The 26116-nt window shown below is 42.7% G+C and overlaps 1 protein-coding gene across 2 annotated transcripts in view; it reads right to left on the bottom strand.

Annotated features, from left to right (window-relative positions):
• HERPUD2 (HERPUD family member 2) overlaps window positions 1-26116 on the bottom strand; it is a 97173-nt gene that overhangs the window by 28805 nt on the left and 42252 nt on the right. The window lies entirely within an intron of this gene.

Below are 26116 nucleotides of genomic sequence, written 5' to 3'. Positions count from 1 at the left end.
CTATCATCATACAAACAACAGCAAAGGCGTCGAATACAACAGAGTGTGTGTCAGGGGAGCAAACTGCAGCTCTGTGTGCTCTAGAGACATTTGCACCAGCAAAGTTGTGTCCACCTAATTATTATGCCAATGCAAATTTATCTAAGGCACAGTGGGCAGGCTGTGCTTATATGACCAATGTATCAAATGAAAGTTTACCAGGGTCCCTATTACACTAGTTGAAACCTTGCTTTGCATCCTTGTGACTACTTTGATGTAGTTATACCGTTGCACATTTTGCTCATGTATACAGGGTTTGTGACACGATGCGAGTTGTCAGCAAACCTCATTGTCAGTATGCCATTGAACAAAATAACTTCAAGAATAGACTATATCAGGGGTTCTCAAACTTCCTTGCACCACAATCGCCTTTTGACAACACAAGTTACTACACAATCCCAGGAGGTGGTCCAAAGCCTACGCCCACTTGAGTCCTGCCACCCCAGGCCGGGGGGGAGGTGCAAAGTCCAAGCCCCACCACCCTGGGTGGGAGGGCCAAACCCAAAGCCTTCAGCCCCAGGAGGTGGGGCCTGTAACCTGAGCCTTGCCACCCAGAGCTGAAGCCATCAGGCTTTGGCCCTGGGCAGTGGGGCTCGGGCTTCGGTCCTGGGCCTAGGCAAGTCTAACACCAGGCCTGGTGACCCCACTAAAATAGGGTCCCAACCCACTTTAAGGTCCTGACCCACAGTTTGAGAAGCCCTTGACTATATTAAAGGGTGTATTTTTCAAATAAATTAAAAGAATTTTACCTGTCATAGTGTGATACAATGTACCCATATCCACAGCCTACCCCCTATTATAATAATCTTTGTACAAAGTATGCCTTTTGAGGTATTATTTGAAAACTCATAATTTGCTGGTCATTATTTTCCTGGTAAAATGTATGTGACAATATTGTAGTTGAAGTTATAAGATTTCACTCTATGGTGTTATTAACACATGTTCTAAACTGAGGTTGGCAAACAGGTCTGTCTCAAACAAGGAAAGGAATGCGTGTGCTGCTTAAGTTGCATTTAAGCAGTAAACTGAGTCATCAAGCAGAAAGGGAAACAAAGGAAGCTCAACCTTGTGTGGAAAAAGCAGCAGAGAACTTCCTTTGTCTCCTGGTACCTAGCTGGAAACGTTTTTCAAGAAGGGCACTGAAAATACAAAAAAGGAGGGACAAACACCCCAGTGCACCCCCACTCTGCCCATTGATAGCACTTGAAGCGACAAAGAATCATTCATTGGATCTTGGAAGAAGGGATCCTGACCTAAGAAGTATGGTTAGTAAGACTGCTGAAAGCATATGCCGAGAAAGCTTTGCTTTGACTTTTACATAGTTTGTTAAGTTAGGCACAAGTTGTGTTTTTTCTTTATTTTCCTTGTAAACATTTCTGACACTGATGCCTCATTACTTATATTCACTTGAAATCTCTCTGTAGTTAATAAACTTGTTTTATTTAATCCAGTGTGTTTAAATTTAAGTGTTTTGGAAACTCCATTTGGGGTGGCAAGTTGTGTACATATTATTTCTATTAAAGAAATAATGGACTTTATATAAACTTGTCCAGGAGAGGGCTTGGCAGTACAGGACATACATTTTGGGGGGGATGTTGGGGTCACCCTGCAGTATAACCGAGGCTGGAGAGAGCCAGAGTGCAATCCAAGTGTGGCTGGCAAGCTGCAGTTACACACAGACACTCAGGGTGTGGCTTGCATGGTGGAAGGTTGTTTGTAAATGGCCCAGATGGGAACTCCTTCAGGAAAGCATCATATGGCACCCAAGGTTACAGGGCAGGAGTGACATAGCTGCTCATTAGTCTAGATTGTATCCTGGTATGTCACACAGACTTGTACAGCTCCCATCACTGTAACACATGATCAGTTCACAGTCTAATATAGTTAGCTTCACCGCATCTCTGTGAGCGGGGGATAACTATCATCCCTTTACTGATGAGGAACGGAGGCAGACAGAGGGTGACTTGCCAGAGGTCTCACAGGAAATGTATAGTACAGCAGGGACTTTAACCCTCATTTCCCTAGTCCCAGCCTAGTGTCATAACAACTGGACCATCTTTTCCATTTCATTATTAAAAACATTAAAAATGGAATAGTTTTTATGACCACCTGTTACTGTTGTAAAGGAACTCTACAGTAAGAGACAACCTGACTGACTAGACAGGAAAACAGTAAATTGTCTATAGGCAAAAGTGCTGTCAAATACATATTATAAACTAAGAAAAAAAGAGTTTTGTTAACTTTTTGGAGTTATAGTAACCTTCACTGTAACTACAGAAGGTCCAAAATTTTCAACCAATATTTTCAATTGGCAGTGTCACTTTAATGCAAAGGAATTACACCTTTGATGAATCTCAACAGTATAAACAAGGACTGTAACACAGAAAGGTTTGCTGGCATAGAGGTGAGCTTCAGAAACTACAGTGCATACAGAAAGAGGTAAGAAAGGACCTCATCAAATAATGCAAAACACTAAAGGCCCCATTCTCCCATTGAAATCAAACCAGGATCAAACCACCATGGCTTTGAAGTTTTGCCAAAGAAAAGCAAATACAGATACAACCTTATTTTTGACATTCATTGACTTTCGACTATTTATTAGTACAATCTTAATGTTTAATACTGTGTTTCATATGGATTTGAAATTTGTTGTCTATAGTGCACATTGACCTTGTCTTCATTTATCATGCAGCTCATTAGGTCATAATGGGGGCTATAAGATATCTTAATGGTATTTTCAATTTTAAATATTTTCAAAGCATGACCTTTATTTGTACATCTGCAATCATTTGCACTTGCAATATTAAATATACTATCACCAGTGAACGTAATTTACAAGCAACATTCAAGCATTTGTGCACAAAAGGTATAGTACGCAAAGACCACTTGCTAGTTATGTATGTGCAAAGATGCATGCACAAAAATAAAAGACAAATTTTGGCTTAAACCTTTTTTAATATGGACACATTGTTTGAAGATTGGCCACTCCACATACATATTACAGGCTGAGAACTTGAGATTTAGGGTGGTTAAAATGCCTTCTGAGCCACTACTAGAGAACAGGAAACTCTCCACATAACTCCCCTGGAAATTGTACACTTTGATTGCCCAATCCTTCAGAGAGCTGAGTGCTGGCAGACCTCTGTGACAGCACAGAGCCCCACTGGATCAGGGTCCACTTATGGAGAACTCAGTGCAGAACTGGGGCATAGGACATCAGTCAATAAAATAGCCTAAATATGAATGTACATGCCAGGCAACATGCTATCAATATACATGATGTAGTATTATGAAGGTATATGTCAAAAGGCTATTTGATATTTTCATATACTATGAATTTACATAATTGTTCTTAATATGGATTTGTACTTGACAAATCTAAAGTCATGTTGAACTTTTGGGTAAATATGTAATGTCTTATGACATTACTGTGGTCCAAAGGGAAACATATCCATTTAAAACACTTTTAAAATCTTAAATGGATAATGTAAACACTTTTCTTTTAATATAGAGAATAGAAAATTTCTACATTAACTAAATTACAACATATCCATTTGCACAAAATGAGAAAATCAAGAAGTTATTCCAGATTGAGTCTCTTTTCTATTCCATGTTTCCTTATACCCCTCTCATAGATTTCACATTCTGACAATTTGTGGACCATGTTGTGGCTTTATTACTGTACCTAAGAGTAAGTCAGGTTTCTCTCAAGAGGACTTTTTAAAAACCTAGACCACAGGCAACGACAACAAGGACGCTCCTGCACCTACCTCACAGCAAATGCGTTGTGAAAATAAAGGTCAAAAATCACTGAAGGAATTTGTGTTCTAGTCTTGATCTCATACATGAGACACTTGATTCTTTCCAGGACACTTTGAGTAACAGATCAAGGAATTTACATTTTGGTTAGTAATTTGAAAAAACTAAAGGTGACTTCCATGGGTGGAAAAATGACTGTATCCTTTTTTGCTTCTTTACGTTGGATAAAGAAAGACTGAAAGGTTTAGGCTTTAAAAAAATAAAAAAAGTGAAAGGTGGTGTTCTGCTGGGTTTTTACAAATTCAGGTCTCATCTGCTCAGAAAGGGTCTGTCATAAATATAAAGGGAAGGGTAAACCCCTTTGAAATCCCTCCTGGCCAGGAGAAAGCTCCTCTCACCTGTAAAGGGTTAAGAAGCTAAAGGTAACCTCGCTGGCACCTGACCAAAATGACCAATGAGGAGACAAGATACTTTCAAAAGCTAGGAGGAGGGAGAGAAACAGAGGGTCTGTGTCTGTCTGTATGCTGCCCTTGCCAGGGACAGAACAGGAATGGAGTCTTAGAACTTTTAGTAAGTAATCTAGCTAGGTATGTGTTAGATTATGATTTCTTTAAATGGCTGAGAAAAGAATTGTGCTGAATAGAATAACTATTTCTGTCTGTGTATCTTTTTTGTAACTTAAGGTTTTGCCTAGAGGGGTTCTCTATGTTTTTGAATCTAATTACCCTGTAAGATATCTACCATCCTGATTTTACAGGGGGGATTTCTTTATTTCTATTTACTTCTATTTTTATCTTGTAAAAAACTGAATGCTTTTTCATTGTTCTCAGATCCAAGGGTTTGGGTCTGTGGTCACCTATGCAAATTGGTGAGGCTTTTTATCCAACATTTCCCAGGAAAGGGGGGGTGCAAGTGTTGGGAGGATTGTTCATTGTTCTTAAGATCCAAGGGTCTGGGTCTGTAGTCACCTAGGCAAATTGGTGAGGCTTTTTACCAAACCTTGTCCAGGAAGTGGGGTGCAAGGTTTTGGGAAGTATTTTGGGGGGAAAGACGCGTCCAAACAGCTCTTCCCCAGTAACCAGTATTAGTTTGGTGGTGGTAGCGGCCATTCCAAGGATAACGGGTGTAATTTTGTACCTTGGGGAAGTTTTGACCTAAGCTGGTAAAGATAAGCTTAGGAGGTTTTTCATGCAGGTCCCCACATCTGTACCCTAGAGTTCAGAGTGGGGGAGGAACCTTGACAGGGTCTATAGCAGTGGTTCTCAATCTTATTTGATTGCTCCCCCCTTCTTTTTGGCTTAAGTAGTTTGCCCCTTTCCGCTCCGCCACACAGCTATATATACAAACAACAAAAATCATGCAACTCTAAATATTAAAAATAGTAAGGCATTGACTCAAACAGAGCTATTTAAGTATATAGTCATGTACATTTAAGTGAGATACTGCTTACTGGCATCACACTGTTGTGTGGAGCAGAACAATTCCACAAATTGCATGAATGAGCCAACAATCCATTGTAATAAGAGACAAAGCAAAACGCAATTGTGGTCCATGCTTACAATTAAATGTTCACACTGCATTGTAGCAAACGGATTAATGTACAGATGGCAACGACTTTGTTTTATGCTATTCAAGCTTAACAGAAATCCATCAAAATGCACAGCGCCATCTAAGGACCTGATGTGTCTGGAGGAATAGCTTTGCTAGTTATTCACTGCTGGGAGTAAAATGTGTGCAGTAAGGTTTTTACCCCTTAACCTTCTCATATCCGCCCAGAATACATTTTCCACCCCCTCAGTTTGAGAACCTCTGGTCTATAGCATTGCCTACAATAAGGAATTTTACACAGGTGCATACAAGAATTCCCTACTGTAAGCAAGGCAGTAGACCCTTCCAGAGCAGACAACACCTGATTTTCTTTTTTTAAAACAAAAGCCTTTCAGGCCTTATTTATCCAACATAAAGCAGCAACAAAAAGTACACAAAGCAATTTTTCCATCTATGGAGGTCACATTTAAGTCAGAGCCCTTGGGTAGAAAAAGCTCTGGTGGCTTCCAGTGTTTTTATCACCACATTAGTAGGATAGACTAACAAGTTCGGCTACTTATCTGAATCCACCAACATGCCCAGAGGAAATAAAACTTGACAATCCTGATCTTTCTATGATAAAACAGAATACAAACAAAAAAAAACAAGCTGAAATGAACCCTTATTTAAATAAATGTTAAGAAAAGACTCTCTCAGTCCTTCAATTAGAAAGCTAAAAAAGGACAAATCCCCATATTTTTCATTTTCAGATCACCTTTAAGAAAATTATTAGGGCCCCAATTCTGCAATAGGTAGCATGAAGACAGACTGCAGCACACATGTGGAGTTCCAGTTGGGTACAAGGGGCTTTGTGTGGTTGCAACATTCCACCCAAGTGCTAAACATTGCAGGATCAGGACTATAGTCTCTTACTGTGCATGAAGACACTTTTACTGCTTTGGGGTCCAATCCTTAAGACACCTAGTATTGGATGTAGCACTTACTACCATGAGTAGTTACATTGATGCTCTGCAACAAGTTTTTGCAAGATTTAAAAAGTAAGTCTCACTAGAAAAAAAATGCATCATATGGAGAAGGATTGAAATCATAATCTTTGTGCCCAAGGACTTCATGCCATCTGGCTAACAGCACAGGGATACATAAGGGTTACAGAAATCCCTTGTCACACTCTGTTCTCCCCCCGCTTCCAGGGGAATGGCAGTCCACTGTTCAGCCACTTCCTCAGTGGCGAATGGGGGCAGGGTCCCAGGCCCGCCCATTACTCCTTGTCCCAGCCCAGGAACCCTGAAGATGGCAGCCATGTGCTGCGTTCCCTCCAACCTCATAGTCTACTTCTCTGGGCCACTTCCCCGCAGCCCCAGCACCTTCTCCACCCTTGTCTCAGGGCTTCAGCATGCCCACAGTCAGTCATGAGCTTGCTCTCGCTCCCCTGATCCTGCACAAGCTCTGCCCAAGTTGCTAGCTGCCCTCTGCCTGCAAGGCAGCCAGTCCTCCACCCTCCTCAAACTCCAGGGAGTGATTGACCTGTTCTGTCCTGCGGCTCTTCTTATATGGGCCTGTTCGGCCCTGATTGGCTGCTCCTCATAGCCCTCTCCAACTGGCTGTCTCCTGCACAGTCTCCCTAATGTCCTCCCCAAATGGCTACCTGTTGTGCAGCCTCTCTTTGTGGGCTAGTGTGGGGCAGATGCTCCATCACAGCAGGTTATTCCATAATTGTCTAGCATGGAGTTTCTTGCCCCTTCTTTCGAAGCTGGACATTGTCAGAGCAAGATTCTGGACTAAATGGTCTATTGCATTATAGTAATTCCTATGGACCCAATTGAGCACTTACATCACAATGCATGATTCTTAATAATGTATTTGCATAGTAATAGCCTACGTTTGGCCTTTGGGCTTATCATGTATTTAGAAAAAGAAATATAAATTTTTTCAGAATAGCACCACTCCGATTGTAGGTGTTAGGTCTGATGGCTTTCCAGACTAGAGAGTGATTGTGAAAAGGTAGACACTGTCTAGCTTCTCTTTTTAGAGCGGAGTTTTACACTCCTATTTATTATTATTTATACGACTGCCCCCCGGAAGATTGCTGAGTTCCATATAGACAGAACAGATACGTCTCTGTACAGAAGAGTTTATAGTTTGAAGCCCTGTTTCTGCAAGTGTGAGTGTGCCATTGTGCCTGTGTGGAGCCCCATTTGACTCAAAGCAGTAACTTCACACATGAAAAGTCCCACTGAGTTCAATGGGTCCACTTGCATATAAGTGTTTGCAGGATCAGCACCTGACAGGTCTGGAAACAGATATATTCTTGTGTAGTTATAATCTGTGGTTTTAACACAATAGCCGAAAAATTATGTCTGGCTGATGTGGTGCCATTTTTGAGTGGAAATAAACTACTTTTACTGATCAACTTTATGTCCTGCTCCTGACTTCTTCTGTCTGATATTTTTCTAGGACAGAAACCTGTGTCAGCCCAGCACATACACTGTGGTAGATACGTGAACTCCCCAGCGTGTGAGGATATTCCTGTAGCCCAGGGGTACGCAACCTATGGCACACATGCCAAAGGCAGCACGCGAGCTGATTTTCACGCTGCCTGGGTCCTGGCCACCGGTCTGGGGGGCTCTGCATTTTAATTTAATTTTAAATGAAGCTTCTTAAACATTTTAAAAATCTTATTTACTTTACATACAATAATAGTTTAGTTATATATTAAAGACTTAAAGAATGAGACTTTCTAAAAATGTTAAAATGTATTACTGGCACGTGAAACCTTAAATTAGAGTGAATAAATGAAGACTCGGCACACCACTTCTGAAAGGTTGCCGACCCCTGCTGTAGCCTTTTAGAATAGCATGTTATTTGTCTTTAGTATTCAACACTTACTTTCAAGTCAATTTAAAAAGTCCTCAAAGATTAAAGCATTAACAATGAAGTGAGTTTCATCAAACTTTTAATCATATTACAACTGTTGCTCATATGGTATGGAAGATCACATAGTATTCTGAGAACCCCTGATGGAGGCTCATGGTCATCTGCAACACCAGGGCATGATAAGATATGTTAGCTATGAATATCTTTGCTTTTCATAATTTTAGAAAGAGCCCACAGGCTTCAATATATTTTCTGTAAGCGATGGAGATCACACACCGTAAAAAGGAAACCCAATCTCTGCCAAAGTTGTCACAAAGAAAGATGCAATTTTCTGACAGCGACACTTCAAAGTCAAATGTCAAGCATATAATTTGGATGCCCTAATTCCAGTGAAGTTTTTTTCTTTTACAAGTGAATTTAGGTCTCTCAAAATGTAGTAACATCTGCAATCTAAAGTGACAGCACTAGCAGCTGCAGTCTATCTACAGCGTAATTACAGCACACACAGTACAGCAGGTTTCCCAACACGAACGGTCTAGAACTGAGAAGGTACATTAGGCTCCATGCACCATACAGTTAAAACCATGATTCTGTAATCAGTTAGAAGGTGCATTCAGCTTAATTGGTTACTCTGGACAGTTTGTATCCACTTAGCAGTTTTTCTAACAGCACAACTGTGTTTTTGCATTCATACCTAGCATTCGGCCTGTTTTCAGGAGTGCATTCTGGAATACAACTGTCTGAATTAAGAACTAGGGGGATATTTTTTTCAGAGCCCAAATCCACACAGTTTCTGCCTAGCAGTATGTGATTTTTAGTAACCATTTAGTATTATAGAGACCTTCCTGACATTCTCCAGCTTCTAGGGGCTGCTGTAATAAAAACTACAATAGTTGATCAGTGTACACTCTCTTCACATTTTCAAGGCTCTCTTCATATGCTTAAGGACTAGAAACTTTATTTTTAAATGAAAGATTCTGCAGAACAGATCTGTGGCAACAGGTGCATCCCATGGCAAATTCTATAGCAGAGAATATATGGGCCGTGCTGAACCTGGAATCAACGCTCCATTCATAACTACCACTCTCATCCCCATTCATGCTACGAACAGCTCTCAAACAAACACAGTAAAAAACCTTGCACCATTCCTGAGTCAGGCCTCATGTTGCCACACTGCTTAGTCGGCTTATCTTTACTCTTGTTCTCCATCAGCTCATCCAGTTTGGCTTCCCTGCTGTCCACAAGATGAACTGGTTCAGCGGTGAGTCTAGATGCAAGCATCCAGTCTAGCCCTTTCAAGAAAGGAACAGACTAGCCACTGATTTCAGGAAACCTTGTTTAAGTCCTTCACTTTATGGTATTGCACTTCCATGGACTACACAACAGTTCAGTTGATTATGCACTTCATGACACACCTTTGATTGTATCTGGCTGAATCTGAATCTCCTCCTTGGACCATTTGTTTCAGCTTTTCCACTGTCAACAGGTGGGAGTTGTGGTTGCTTAGAAGCTTTTAATGTGCAGCTATCCAGACAATGGTATGTTTGCAAACGGGGTGAAAGAATTATCAAACACTTACCGGTATGGGGGCCCAGCTCTGGGGCCACGGAAGGGGCGGGGCCTTGGGCGGAAGGGGCAGGGCTGGGAGTCAGCCTCCCCCAGCCAGCCCATCTGCGCTGCCTAGCCCACCCCACCCAGGGCTCTGAAGGCAATTTAAAAGGGCCTGGGCCTCCAGCCGCTTCTGCAGTAGTGGCAGCCGGGAGCCCCGGGCCCTTTTAAATAGCCAGCCCCGGGGCAGCTGCCCCTTTTGCCTGCTCCTGTCAGCAGCCCGGGAGTGAGGGGGCAAAAGGGGCAATGATGTTAAAGCTGGGGGGGTTGAGCTGAGGGGTTCGGAGTATGGAAGGGGGTTCCAGGCTAGGGCAGGGAGTGAGGACTCCAGATGGGGGTGCAGGCTCTGATGTGGGGCCAGGGATGAGGGATTTGGGATGCAGAAGGGGACTCCAGGCTGGGGCTGAGGGGTTCGGAGTGCAGGAAAGGAGCTCTGGGTTGAGGCAGGGTGTTGGGGTGTGGGGGTGTGTGAGGGCTCCGGCTGGGGGTGCGGGCTCTGGGGTGGGGCTGGCGATGAGGGGTTTGGGGTGTAGGAGAGTGCTCCGGGCTGGGACCGAGGAATTCGGAGGGGGACCGGGGCTGGGGTAGGGGCACGGCGGATGAGGGCTCCGGTTGGGGATGCGGGCTCTGGGGTGGGGCTGGGGATGAGGGGTTTGGGGCATAGGAGGGTGCTCCAGGCTGGGACTAGGGGTTCGGAGGGTGGGATCACGGCTGGGGCAGGGGATTGGGGCACAGGGAGGGGGCCTCAGGGGTGCAGGCTCCAGGTGATGCTTACCTCAAGCAGCCCCCGGAAGCAGCAGCATGTCCCCCCTCTGGCTCCTACACGGAGGCGTGGCCAGGTAGCTCTGCGCGCTGCCCCATTCGTAGGCGCTGCTCCTGCAGTTCCCATTGGCCGCGGTGCTTGGGGGGGGGGGCAGCATGCAGCGACCCCTGGGTGCCCTTGCACATAGGAGCTGGAGTGGGGACATGACAGCTGCTTCCCGGGAGCCACGCAGAGGCTAGCAGGGAGTCTGCCAGCCCCGCTGTGCGGAGCCGCCAACTGGACAGTCAACAGCCCAGTCAGCACTGCTGACCAGAGCCGCCGGGATCTCTTTTTGACTGGGTGTTCCGGTTGAAAACCGGACACCTGGTCATGCTACCCTGTGGGTCTCTTCTATTCCTTGTTCATCTTCTACAACATTAGCCCCAGAAGTGACTCCCTGGACACCTGTCTCCTTAGTCCTGGAGCCCACCCCAGGAGTTAGTTCTACTCCTGGGGCTCAGCTCACCAGCTCTGAACTACTGGGCCTTCCGCCTGCAGGGGAATCCTCCCTCCTGCACAGTCTTCACTCAGTTGTGTTCAGCTCTGTTTAAGTAGTCATCCGCAGCTAGGGTCAGTCACTCTAACTCCATTACACCTAGGTGGGGATCACTAATTTCCCATAAATGGCTAGATCATGGGCAAGGCTGAGGGGTAACTGCTAAGTTGTGGGCAGGGCAGAGCCCAGACTGCTTTCTAGGGTAAGCCACCCTATGACACATGAATATGGTGATCTCAGTTTACTAGTATAGGAACAAGACTGCTAGCTTCTTTTCATATCTAGAACAGTGAGGTAGTGCTGAATTTCAGTCATTAGAATCCAAATTGGATTTTAACCATTATCTGAATTATTTGACCTTTGAACCACTGGATTCAGAACCAGTTTCATTTTCTGTACATTTTTCCTTAATTCTCTTTTCCCTGCCTGATTTAAGATGCTGTGACCTGGAGAGTCCCTCACTGCAAAATGTACATCAGGCCTGACACACTCATTGACCCCAACTCATTGTGGACATAATCTGTATTTAAAAGGTGTTTCATAAGGTGTCGGATACAAACCGGTAACTGGTCATTAATATTATGTATGGGTGGTGTATAAAGAATTATAGGTGTGTGCTGGAAATATGTTTTTGAAAGATGTTTTTCAAGCAGTGCATAAACCCAGCCTGTCCTAGACAAAGGAATGTTATTTTGTGTGTTTTCCTGTGTCTCCAGTGTAAAGTCAGCCAAGTAATACGTCAGGGTACAATGAAATGTACGTCTACATAGGAATTAAACAAAGCCACCATGCTAAACAAGCGGGGGGAAGACTGCTTAATGCTCATGACCGGGGATGGAGCCTGTATCTTCAGGAAGCCTTCCTGGTTCTTCAAAAGAGACAGACTTTGGGAAATATAAGCAGAAAGAGAAAGCCATCTTGGCATCCGTCACCTAGGGGACAGAGGCAGAGGAGCGCCCGCTGAGCTAATGAAAAGTGGATCCTCTTTGCCTGAAAACCAAGAGTAACTGCAACTAACTATAGGTGAGAAACCTGCTCAGACAAAGATTTTAACTTGCTGAATTTAAATTTTAGTCACTAGAAGCGTGTTTTGTTTTACTTGTAACCTATCACTTAAAACTCGTTTTTTTATTAATAAACTCAATTGCTTTACTACAAAACCATCTTAGTGCTGTGTATTAAACTGATGTATGATGTCCTCAGCTAAACTAACAGACTGTCTCTTTGGAGGCAGTGAACTTAATAACTTCTGTGAGTATCCAGGGAGGAGGACTGGATACTGCAGAAAGACATCTGCTAGGGAACTCGGAAATTGGGGTTCACTGATTGTTACCTACAAGGCAAGGTTTAGACTGGCAGTGTCCTGAAGAGTTTTCTGGCAGGGCAGGACAGACAAGCTGGTGTGTCAGGATGCTGGCACATAGCTTAGCAGCAGCAAAGTTCATTCCTGCTGAGGCAGAGAAGTAACACAATGACTCTTGGTTCCGGGCAACCTGAGCAAGATATCACAACTACTGTGAATGACACTGTATTTTAATATCAGATCAGGTTTTTTAAAAAACTGTTTTCATATAGAGATGCAGAATCGGAGTACTGAAAATCAATGTTTCATTGGCTACAACTTTACACAGGAAACGGAGATTGAAAAAATGATAAATCCATAAACTTGCTGGGCTTAATCGTGTTATCCGCTAGATGTCTCTATTGCTTCACAACATTTGGAGGAGAAAATTTCCTTCAAATATTTTTATTGCCAGGAAGGGAAGAGAGAGAGGTTTCTCACAGCTTAAACAGCAATTGACATCTCATGAAAACCCTTGAATTTTAAGATTTAGAAACAGTTCTGCTTATACTCAAGATTATTTCTGTATTTTTCCTTCCCTTATTCTTTATTGCAGAGAATATTTGCAAGAATTCAGGACTTTTGGTGAGTAGGTTGTCTGCTTCTCCTGAATATTCCTCACCTGCAATTATAATTTATTCTTGATATCATCATAATTTTCAAAGCAACGAGTTGTGAAAACATAAATAAGCCATTATGGAGCGAACTGGCTGTCTCAATGAATTAGGAATGGGCTATGAGGCCTTCCATCTCTATGTTGCGGGCTCAGATCCAACCCAAGTCAGTAGTCACTGTAAGTGGTTACTGCTGATTCTTCTCTGGTGGTCGATGTAAAATGAGTTTGGTGGTCTCAGTCCAATTTGCAGTGCACAAGTGTCCACATCACAAAAACTGCCACTACAATTGTTTCCTTCATTAGCCTCAACAGAAAGGGTGAGAACTGAATGGGCATTTTGAGAGTAAATTATTCTCTCCTTCCAAGAAATAGTCACTCCAAATTGGGGTTGAGAGATGTTGTCAGGGCAGCCTGGGGAAGCTTGCCGTGTTATGTTGTATCTAGCCTGTACATAAATGAAGAACTTCCGTTACCAAGGTAGTCCATTCAGCAGCTCTCACAAGCATTAAATGCACACAAAAATGTATATCCTAAAAATACAGGCCAATATGATGCAAGAAGAGCACAGTAGCTGATTAATTTGTAATAAGTACAAATAAATGTACTAGATGTAATGAAGAAAAAAAGATTGCTTTATTTTTGCAATTGATATCAATTATTTGTAGTATGAGAATGTGTAGCAGATTTATGTGCTAAGAATTATTTAACCTTGCCAGAGGCTCACTGACCATATATGAGTGGGTTTATATTCAGAAGGAATGACAGGAAGGGTGAATTAGAGGATATTGGACTGTAGACTCAATACAGGGGAAGCAGCATGTAAGACCTGATCCACAGCCCATTGAAGACAGTGGGAGTGTTTTCATTGGCTTCAATGGGCTTTGGATGAGCAGAGTTCCTGACTGTCACGTATCACAATAATCATACAATGCATAGCCCCATCATGCTTGCCTGGATCTTCAGCCAGATCCTCAGCATCCAGTTGAGCTGCAGGAAGGGATTTGCCTGTAGTTTTGTCTTTTGATCGCTAGGGGCAGCTGCTGCACCCTTGAGCATGTAACTCTCCCTGCTGGATGAGGGCCAGGCCTCTGCAGCAGCGGGAGGCCCCAAGCTACCACCCTTGTAGCCAGCTGCACCAAACCCCTCACAGCAAACACCCAGCTACCCTAGTTACCCAAACAGCCCCCAGCATCTTCTGTTCCCCAGTAGTCACAGCACCCTCTGTTCCTCCCCAGCACTCTACCACTAGAATCTCTACGCCCAAGAGCCCTTTTCCCTCAGTACCTGCAACACCCTCCACCACCACCCATAAGTCCCCTGCCACCCAGCAGCCCTAGTACTCACCTACACCAACCGCAGTACCAACAGCCCCAGCAAATACTCACCCAGCTACCCTCTCTCAGGCACCTGGCACACCAACCCACCCAGCCCAGCCAGTGCTCCAATGTTTTGTGCTGCTCTCTGCCCTGCCCCTCCCACTGCTTGGAGTAGAGTGTATTGTTCATAAGCTGAAGTTTTTGGTTATAAGCAAATTGTTTGCAAATATGCACATTAGTTCATTAAACCACTTGGCAGCTATGGCTCAAGCCCACAGTGGGTATAAGGAAAAGAGCAGAAATAAAAGGATCAAAGGAACTGTAGCATCTAAACAGTTTTCAAATTTTCCATGTCAATAAAAAATGACTACAAAAATATGACTGCACAGCTCAAAGAAATGAATGACCAAGCTGTGGAACAAGAGAGAAACAGAGAAGGATTTATACTATGAAGGCTCCACACTGGGCTCTGTGGATAGTAATTTCTGTAAAAGGACTGAGCTAATGAGACAAGAATTTGTCTTCAAAGGGGAACATTTAAGAGTGATGATAGCACAGAAGGTTTGTAACTCAAAGGAAATGAGGAGCCAAGAGGGAAATTCAGCCTCTCAGAGCTGTGCATGCTTGAATAAATGGTATTAGAGAACTTGTAAGGAGAGATGCTTAAAAGAAAGCATGACCCATTTTGCTGTGTAAGACATTCTGATAGCTCACATGGAGATGTATTTCATGCCCTATGTAAATGATGGCCTGTATTTGAAAATACAGTTGGAAACAGAATGTCTGAACCTGCTTCTGGAAGCCACCGTATTCCAGAAAACTAACATAATTTGTAGTATCAGCATCTAAAGCTATAATGTAAGACCAGTTTCTCATGCTTTGATGCTTACCTAGTTGGGGTGGGGGGGAGAACACCTTTATTCTTATTTTAAAATTTAAGTTATTGATTTCAGTTAATTAAGATAATCTTGTTGGGGCACTGACCAGGAATTGATAACAGTATAATCCTCGCTCATCCAAATCACTGGCTCAAATAAGGTTCAGATAAGTAGTGATCAAAAGGTGTTAACATCTAACAGCTCTTTAGCTGCCTGTGTCTCAGTACAGTTTTTAGTAAAAAGGTGCCAATGTCACAAAATCCACCAATCACAATTAGCCCTTGCTAGCAGTGCCAGAACAGAGGCCAACGAATCAAGGAACATGGAGAATGAACAACTTGCTCTCTTATCCTGAATAGTTCACCTCTGTGGGTAAAGTAGAGGCATGTTACTAGGAGGTAGAATCTTGGAGGATTGCTGCCCATGTAGTCCCTTGTCCTTCGGTTAAAAGATTATTGTCATTCCAGGTGTATGTTCCAGAGCACACTGCATCACAAAAATCATATATTGTTTGAAGTAGCAGGTTCTGGGGTTCAGCAGAAAGGCTGCCAGAAGTATCATTCCTCTCCTGCTGCCATTTTAACACAGGAGTGTATGTGTGCTAGGGGTGGATAATTCAGGTATTTATATCACAGAGGGAATTTTTGGCAAGGAAATATTTAAGAAGCTGTTGGAAACACTGAAACTCATCCTCTTGAAATCTAAAGCAGAAAGAGGCACCACAGCCCCTCTGGTTAAGGGATGCAAAGGTTAGTAAAAGCAGTAAGCAGTAAGCTTTTAAAAATATAAATAATGTAGTATAAATAAGCTGGTAAGGAGAAAGATTGGGACATTTGTGAAAATAAGCAAAAGTAAGTTAAAAGGATAATTAGAGGACTACAGAGCATTGAATTCCAGACAACATTTCAACTAACAAAGAGCCCTAAAATATGTTTTTATTGGAAGCAGACCAAAAACAACTAAGAATTGGTCCATGGGAGCATAACTGGTTTGACTGTCACAGCTATTTAAGAGCTGTGCAATGCTGAAAACCAGGGTATGACACTCACACAACTAAAATAAGACTGCTACATCCACAAGCAGCTAACAACAAATGTAGCAAAAGGTTTGATTAACCAGTGAGAGTTTGTTCTTGAAACCCTGACTGCAGAGTTTTGGCACCTGGAGTTTACATGGAACCAGTCAGAACTGGAATTAACGATCTATAGTTTGCTCCTGCAGTTTAAATGAAACTCAGATTAATCTTTGTCTCTTATTAATGTAAGCTCTCATTCTAATTCACTTCAAGACTCTCAAGTCAGTTACGAACATACAACAAACTACCGGTACTATGAATTCAGACACAAAAATTATTTGTTGAGAAATATCAAACAGGACCATCTTTCACCAGTACAAATAAAGCAATAGCAGAAGAGAAAATGGTCATGACTTCATATTAATTTTAGCATGTCTAAGAATAAAGTGCACCTAATGTAAGGTAATACCAAATACAGGATTCTTCTTTCATTAGTTATTATTAACATAGAAGATCAATACTTTGCAATCATGTGTGTGTGATCCCAGCCCGTCCTTCAGTGCCAAGCAGCAGAAGGGTCCCCCATACTGTAATTCACATCTGGCCTGACACACTCATTGCCCCCAACAAACTGTTGTCATAATATATATCTCAATGGTTTCATGTAAGATATCATAAGTAAAGTGGTGACACGCTGGTCCCAAAAATCATTGTATGATGTATGTATAGAACATATACAAAGAAATATAGATGTTTGCTGGAAATATGTTCTTAAAATGTGTTTGGAAGACAGAGCATGAACCCAGCCTGACCTAGACAAAGGTATGTGTCTGGTGAGAGGGGCCGGACACTGCAGAGAGGCATCTCTGGGGAACCTGGGAACTGACTGTTACCTGCAAGGCAAGGTTTGGACAGAGTCCTCCAGAGTTTGCTGGCAAGGCAGACAAGCTGGTGTATAAGGGAGCTGACATGACTTAGCAGCAGCAAAACCTTCACTTGCTGAAGCTGAGAGGAGTAACACAGGAGCTCACAATTCTGGGTACCCCAAGCCGGATGTCACAGAGTGCTATGAATCTTAACAGACTGGACAAATTCCCAGGTGCATCTTAGAACTAGTGACGTTTACGATATTAATACTTACTGCTCTTCAGATAGCAGTTGTTCAGAAGAATGTGCACAGACTTGCTGCTCATAAATATTTGCCCTGTTCTCAATAGAGAAGTTCATAATTCCTGGCTTTGGGGGCCCTGTAACATGGGGGGGACACATACTGTAAGACTATTCAAGTGTAGTGGACATCCACCTGTTTTATGCTGGCTCCATTATAAAACATATTTCTGTGGGCGAGGCAAGCATCAGGAATATTTGGATGGCAACTGCAAGTGTACCAGCAGGAACCCTGGGGCACAGTATGTCTGTTGCAGTGCAGGATGCAAAGACTGCCAGAGGAGAAGACAGACAGTATGAAGGAGCAGAACAAAGAGTGAGACCAGACCAACTGGTTAATAGCAAAAGACTGCACCAATAGAACTTTCACTTTTCTCTTAAAACTAAGGCAAGGAAACTGTGCAAAAAACAATGTTCACTGCAAAATTATGACAGAGCATTTAAATTCCTAGAACCAAGGCTGAATTTGTAGTGCTGGCAGTAACATTAATTATTTTTTAACTTGTAAATTGAGAAAATTGAAATTATAATAAATGTTAAAATAATAACATCCAATTTATAAAATAATTTAATGCCTATCCTGCACTCAAAGTGCCTTTTAGAGAAATGCGGATAATGAAGTGCATATACAAACTGAGCAGTTCATCCCCCTCCAGAAATAAGAAAGAATCAACCCTGTCACAATTTACAAACTTATCCCCCTCTCACACACACAATTTACAGCTTATCCTCTCCAAAAATATGACAATCAACCTCTACAATTTAAAAAACAAAACAAAACATCATCCCTGAGCATACCGTTCCCCAGCCATCTCTGAAAAGCCTGAGAAAACAGATGAACTCTGTAGCATAACCTTGAAGGTCAACAAACTCTGACTATTAGAGACCTGGGCTATTTTGGAGTCAGATAGACAAACTTGGAACCTCATGATGTGAGTTTTAGACATTCACTTTTCCAGCAATAACTGTACTTTAATAAACTTATGGGACAGTTCAGTGCTATGTTAAATCTAAACATACACACTCATTTAATATTTCCTAATTACAATTCTACTCAGTAGCAAGCAGACTGAAATCCCTATGATCATTATACTAGCTGTTTTGCAGGCTTCCTTTATCTACATAAACATTTCCTGTTCTGCTTTCTCATCCTCCCCCAGAGCCCAATAATGGCTTCCGATTATAATTTTTTACCGTTTCTTTTACTTGAGTCCAACTTGTTTGTACACTGGTGACAAGCCTGACTATGACATTTCTTTGTTTAGACAGTATGTCCCTCCCTAACCTAATGGACATGTTTCCTCCTGTGTGGCTGAGTTTATCCTTTTTATAAACTACATATCCTGACATTTAACATTCTTGTCTGCTTCTTGACTTAACCAGTTCTCAGACACCTCAGTTTATAGTATATTATATTGCTGTGAGGAATGCTCATAAATGTTATATAAAAAAACCCACTGGGCTTTAAAATTAAAATTATTTCTCTTTTTACTACTTTGTTTTTTCAGACTATTATTAGAGTATTTCAACAAAATCTGCTTCCCAACAGGTTCTCCACAAGTAATTTTATATCCTCTTCCTGTTAGCAGCTTCCCATTTATTATTTAATTCATTTTTACAGTTTTGTATATTATTATTCATATAGCACCGTAGATATGCTTTATGCAGTATTATGTGCTTTATAAATATTCATAACTATTTATATAGCACCATGCATATGTAGAGAGCACTTCACAAACACTTAGAAAGACAAAGCCCCTACACTAAAGAGCTTGAAAACTAAATCAGAAAAATACAGTTCAAATGGCACAAGATCAAGTGCAAGAATGAATCATTATAGTGTCTGAGTGGAAGTCACTGTGGAATATCAAGCGAAGAGGTGGGGTTTACGGAGGTGGTTGGTTGATGCACAGAATAAGGGAGACAGTGCCAAGCTTGGAGGATGGTGTGAAAAAGGTATAAAGTTAAGAGTAGAATGAGACAATGGAAGCACAAAGAGGAGAGAATTGAATGAGCGTGGGCTGGTGCTGGGGGGGGGGGGGAGAAAATATGATTAGTTCTCATTGTTAATTGTAGAAGTCCACCTAACATTGCTAGTGGCTATGAACATCTCTTCTTAGCCAATTGTTTTCCTACCCAACACATGTATCTACAAATTGCTTACTATAGCAATACACTGGTTGTATGGGTGCATACCTTCTGATAGCCCAAGGATGGAGTTGGGATGATGTCTGGTAAGCATGCAGATTCTTTTAGTGTTTTTAATATGTTTTCTCTATAATGTTGTCACCTTAACAATAAAGGTGCTTGCTTATAAACAGTTATGTGGTAACATATAACTGAAGGCAATTCACTGTTCAGAGCCTCTGGAGAGAAAGTAAAGTGCAAATGTTGGCCTTTTAGGCAGTCTGGCTTGCTGGGGACATCACCGTGGAGGCAGGAAACTGTGCAGCCTGGAAAAACCCCAGTCAAGAGAGATGGACAGAGAGAAATGTGGGTATCTCCCAAAGAGAAGTGATGGCTGAGAAGCCGGGAACCTAGAGTGGGTGCCCTTGATGTACCACAGAGGGGGAATACAGGTGCAGTTGCCCTGAACTGTGACACCCATAATCCTGATCTAGTAGTAACAATTGATACCCACAAACATTGTCAGCTCCTTCTCACACTCAGTATTAGCCATTCTCCTTACCGATCTTGACCTTATTAGCCACTTCTAAGATCTTTGTTCCTTGTTATTTACCTTCCAGCCTATCTGCAAGATTTATGAAATAACCACTAACTACCATTGTCCCTCTCCTCCTTCCAAGTTTTACAGTCTCTTCTTCTTCCATGCTATGACCCAAGAATTCCTCAAAGCCAATTGGCAAGGAGATTACAGGAATGTCCTGATTTTGGTATGAAGGTTCTGGCTCAGCAACAAATGTCACATGAGGTCTTAAATCAAAGCCAGGTCACACTAGTCATTAATACCATTGTGAAATGTACATACAGATACTGTGGGAGGAGATGCGTATATAAACAGAAAATATGTTTTAAAGTCTGTATCAAGCACAGAGTTGGCAAACCGGTTTTCTGTCATACAAGGGATGTTTATTCATCTGTCTCTGTTGAAATGTAAATTAAGTATTGTCTCATTCACAATGGGTCTTTCATCACCCATCTAAGATGAATGCAGATGAAGGATTGTAAGAATTTCAGCAAGGAATGAGCAAGTATAGAAACACAGCAAGGGAAGAGAACCTTATTTTGAGATACATTTCAAAGGGTTTCTGGACTATATCTGGGAAACAAAGAAGGCACCCCATTATCTGGCACCTAGGAAGTAAATGGCCAGTGTATTTACATTCATGAAAACAGGATCACAATCAGCCATGGTTGAAGATACTGCAAAAGGCTTTGGATGAGATAACAGGTTAACCTCCTGCCGAAAGAAATTTAAATTTAGTCTCCAGAAAGCATGCTATGATTTTGTTTTATATATTTTTGTTTCCATTATCCTTACTCACTATCTTTTGAATCTCTGGTAAATAGATATATTTATAGTGAAACAAAGATAAGTTTAAGTGCTGTGATATTAAGCAAGGTACTGATCCTGAGTTGAATCATGCAAGCTGGTGTGTACACTGTTCCCTTGGGGACAGCCAATCTGGTATTTCTGTGAGTGTTCAGTGGATAAAGGGCTGGACACTGCAAGGGAATGTTTCAAAGGGACTCAAAGGTACCCCTATTGTTAACCTGAAAGGCAAAGTAAGGGCTGGCATAGCCCAGAAGAGAATGCTTGGGTGGCAAACAAGCTGGCAGTGTTAGGAGATAACACCTAGTTAAGCACAAGCAAGTCTCCATCTTGCTGGAGATAGGGTGATAACAAGTTTCAGAGGAACAGCCGTGTTAGTCTGTATTCGCAAAAAGAAAAGGAGTACTTGTGGCACCTTAGAGACTAACCAATTTATTTGAGCATGAGCTTTCGTGAGCCACAGCTCACTTCATCAGATGTGTACCGTGGAAACTGCAGCAGACTTTATATACACACAGAGAATATGAAACAATACCTCCTCCCACCCCACTGTCCTGCTGGTAATAGCTTATCTAAAGTGATCAACAGGTGGGCCATTTCCAGCACAAATCCAGGTTTTCTCACCCTCCACCCCCCCACACAAATTCACTCTCCTGCTGGTGCTAGCCCATCCAAAGTGACAACTCTTTACATAATCAAGTCGGGCTATTTCCTGCATAGATCCAGGTTTTCTCACTTCCCCCCCACCCCCATACACACACAAACTCACTCTCCTGCTGGTAATAGCTCATCTAAACTGACCACTCTCCAAGTTTAAATCCAAGTTAAACCAGAATATCTGGGGGGGGGGAGTAGGAAAAAACAAGAGGAAACAGGCTACCTTGCATAATGACTTAGCCACTCCCAGTCTCTATTTAAGCCTAAATTAATAGTATCCAATTTGCAAATGAATTCCAATTCCCTGACCACACCCGTGTTCCAATCTGCCCTGGAGGAAAATTCCTTCCTGACCCCAAATATGGCAATCAGATCACTTGTTAGAGTGTTTGCCAGAAGCTGGGAATGGGCAACAAGGGATGGATTACTTGATGATTACCTGTTCTGTTCATTCCCTCTGTGTTATTATTTTAGTTTATTATCCATTTATTGTGTGATGTTATGATTAATCAACATGTTATACCATATATATTCATTGTATGTTAATTAGAGTTAATTTGTAGTTATAAAAGTATAAGATAGATCAATATTTTGGAGAACCAAGTAGTAGACATGAGTGAAATAAGATGAAATGCAAGAACCTGTAAGCTGAGGCCTGCAAGGCTTTAGCTTAGCTATTTTGGGCCTTGGAGACAAGAAATGATGGTGTAAATCAGTGACCGAGAAATAACCTGAAAGATTATGGGAAAAGAGGTACCAAATGGTAATATTGTGAAAGTATAGCTGGGAAGATTAAATTTCAATTATAAAATGCCGTGACAGTAAATATTGTCTCCAACACGTGCCTTAACCACAAGATAAAGGTGGTACCTCAATGTTAATGACAACCTACACAGTCTATAGAATTCGGGGTCCCTTGTGTTTCTAGTGGACACAGACCAATAAGACATTTTCATGTACATGCACAGAATGTAGGTATAGACAGACTCACAGTATAAAAAAAGGTGCCCAGAGCAGGAAAATTGAGCTTCCTATGAGAAACTCCAGCAGGAATCACTCCTGTATGGATGATCAATCCATGAAAAGGCAACAGACTCCAACATCATCTAGGAGGATGTGAGTATGTCTGTAGGTACATGATACTTATCTTTAGGAATTGTATATGCTGTGACATTTATAACTTTGTTGGTAAACTTAATAAAACTGCTAAGAGATAGATGCTCTTGTAATTGTATGTGTTTTTTGTCTATGGTTTCATTGGTGTTCCAATGGGTTCTAGATCCAGAACAAACAGAATAACTCTGGCCTGGTCTACACTACAGGGTTAGGTCGAATTTAGCTGCGTTAGGTTGATTTAAAAATGACTGCATCCACACAACCAACCCTGTTCCGTCGACCTAAAGGGCTCTTAAAATCGACTTCTGTATTCCTCCCCGATGAGGAGGAGTAGCACTAAAATCGACCTTGCTGGGTCAAATTTGGGGTAGTGCGGATGAAAATCGACAGTAATGGCCTCCAGGACCTATCCCACAATGCTCCATTGTGACTGCTGTGGACAGCACTTTGAACTCCGATGCACTAGTCAGGTACACAGGAAAAGCCCCAGGAACTTTTGAATTTCATTTCCTGTTTGGTAAGCGTGGCAAACTCAGCAGCACTCAGCAGCACAGGGGACCATGCAGTCCCCCCAGAATCCTCCTCCAATCATCTCCATCCCTGAGGTTATCGCAGATTAGAAGGCGAAAAAAACCGCACTCACGATGACATGTTTTCCGAGCTCATGCGGTCCTCCCGCACTGATAAGGCACAGCTTAATGCATGGAGGCATTCAGTGGCAGAGGCCAGGAAAGAATTAAGTGAGCGTGAAGAGCAGAGATAGGACGCAATGCTGAGGCTAATGGAGGAGCAAACAGACATGATGAAGCATCTGTTGGGGGAGCAAATGGACATGATGAAGCGTTCGTTGGAGCTGCAGGAAAGCCAACAAGAGCATAGACCCCCGCTGCATCCACTGTATAACCACCTACCCTCCTCCTCATGTTTCATGGTCTCCTCACCCAGATGCCCAAGAACATGGAGGGGGAGGCTCCAGGCACCCAGCCACTCCACTCCAGAGGATGGCCCAAGCAACAGAAGGCTGTCATTCAAACAGTTTGATTTTTAGTGTGGCTACAATAAGCAATGTGGCCTTGTCCTTCCCTCCTCCCCCACCCCACCCCACCCGGGCTACCTTGTCCATTATCTCATTTTTTTCTTAATTAATAAAGAATGCATGGTTTCAAAACAATAGTTACTTTATTTCAAAGGGGGGGAGGGTGGTTGGTTTACAGGGAATTAAAATCAACAAAGGGGGTGGGTTTGCATCAAGAAGAAACACGAACAACTGTCACACCGTAGTCTGGCCAGTCATGAAACTGGTTTTCAAAGCCTTTGTGATATGCAGCGCGCCTTGCTGTGCTCTTCTAATTGCCCTGGTGCCTGACTGCTCAAAATCGGATGCCAGGCAATTTGCCTCAACCTCCCACCCTGCCATAAAAGTCTCCCCCTTACTCTCACAGATATTATGGAGCACACAGCAAGCAGCAATAACAATAGGAATGTTGGTTGCGCTGAGGTCTGACATAGTCAGCAAACAGTGCCAGCGAGCTTTTAAACATCCAAATGCACATTCTACCACCATTCTGCACTTGCTCAGCCGATAGTTGAACTGCTCCTTACTACTGTCCAGGCTTCATGAGCCATGGGAGCAAGGGGTAGGCTGGGGTAGGTGTGACCGCATGGTGCTGCCGGCTGGGAGAGCAGCCTGAGGCAGAAGCCTCCAGCTCGCATGGACTGAATCTCCATGAGATGAAACTTAAAGAAGAGAATGACCTGGAGTCTCTAGCTCCCATTCGGTGTTCTAAGAGGAGAATAGCCATGTCTGTCCAGGCGCCCCTGATCGATCTCACCGAGGTCTGCCAGGAGCACCCAGGAGACGTACAACGGCTATCAGTCCTACTGCACCATCTGCCACGAAGGCAAGGAGCTGCTGCTGTGTAGCAATGCAGTACCGCATCTGCCAGCAGCACCCAAGAGATGTACAGTGACGGTGAGCTGAGCGGGCTCCATGCTTGCCATGGTATGGCGTCTGCAGGGGTAACCCAGAAAAAAAGGAGTGAAACAATTGTCTGCAATTGCTTTCACAGAGGAAGGGAGGAAGGGGAGACTGACGACATGTACCCAAAACCACCCGCAACAATGTTTTTTCCCTATCAGGCATTGGGAGCTTAACCCAGAATTCCAATGGGCAGTGGAGACTGCAGGAACTGTGGGATAGCTACCCACAGTGCACCGCTCTGTAAGTTGATGCTAGCCACGGTAGTGAGGACGCACTCCGCCGACTTAATGCACTTAGTGTGGACACATGCAATCGACTGTATAAAATCGGTTTCTAAAAATCGACTTCTATAAAAACGACCTAATTTCGTAGTGTAGACATACCCTCTGTTGAACTTGAGACTGTAGCCGCCAGAGCTGAACCCACAGGAGTATAATTAACATTAAATAGAATAAAAGGCTACACCTCTGAAGCACCTGGCATTGGCCATTGTCGGAAGACAGGATACTGGGCTAGATGGATCTTTGTTTTGACCTAGTATGGCCGTTTTTATGTTCCTAAACCATCCCAGAAACTTGCTAGCAATGACAAAACATTGTTAGCACAGTTTCGGAAGTAGAACAACAGGGCTCAGTGTCATTTCATATGCAGTTCTGTTGCTCCAGTCATCATGGCATCTAGGAACCAAATAGAAATATACATTTTCAGCATCATCCTGGTAGGACACTACTGCTCCACCCTCAGTGGGATTGAATTGCATAGGTCTTTTCTGTGGAGGAATAACTGGTTAGAATAGTTCTAAAAGAGGAGATATCTATCAGTCAACATGTCACTCCTCCTATTGAGGGAAGGTCTATGTAAAAAGTATGTGTCTTGAACTAAAAGAGGCAAGGAATAAAGTGATCCTATTCTTCTGCAGTAAGGGTTTCCATAGCCAAATGCTCTTCACCAAAAATGGCTTGTCCTCTGCTCATATGAGCTTCATCCTGGATACTGCCAATTCCATTACCCCCTTTGTTTCATAGTATTCTTGGAGTGCAGTAGAGGGAAATACAGTATCTAACTCAAGCTGTGAAAAGGAGTATCATGATCCTAATTTAGATCAGGTACTGAATGGGGAGACACTGCAGTGCAAAGAGCAATGTTGTGATACACTCCTGCTTGCCTGTTCACATAGCAGATGAGCAGCTGTGTACTGGAGCAGCTTCCATGATCAGTCCTAGGTATAATGCATTTCAGCATTCCATCACAGAAATAAAGGCATGAATTGGTGTGATCAGTCCTAGGTATAATGCATTTCAGCATTCCATCACAGAAATAAAGGCATGAATTGGTGTGGACAGTTCTGCATCCAAGAGGAGCAGGTGAAATCTTCCAGTTAGGTTAAG

Source organism: Caretta caretta, chromosome 2, assembly GCF_965140235.1.
Source record: "Caretta caretta isolate rCarCar2 chromosome 2, rCarCar1.hap1, whole genome shotgun sequence".
NCBI lineage: Eukaryota > Metazoa > Chordata > Testudines > Cheloniidae > Caretta > Caretta caretta.
The sequence above is the reverse complement of the archived record's forward strand: the minus strand, read 5'-3'. Positions and strand labels throughout refer to the sequence as shown.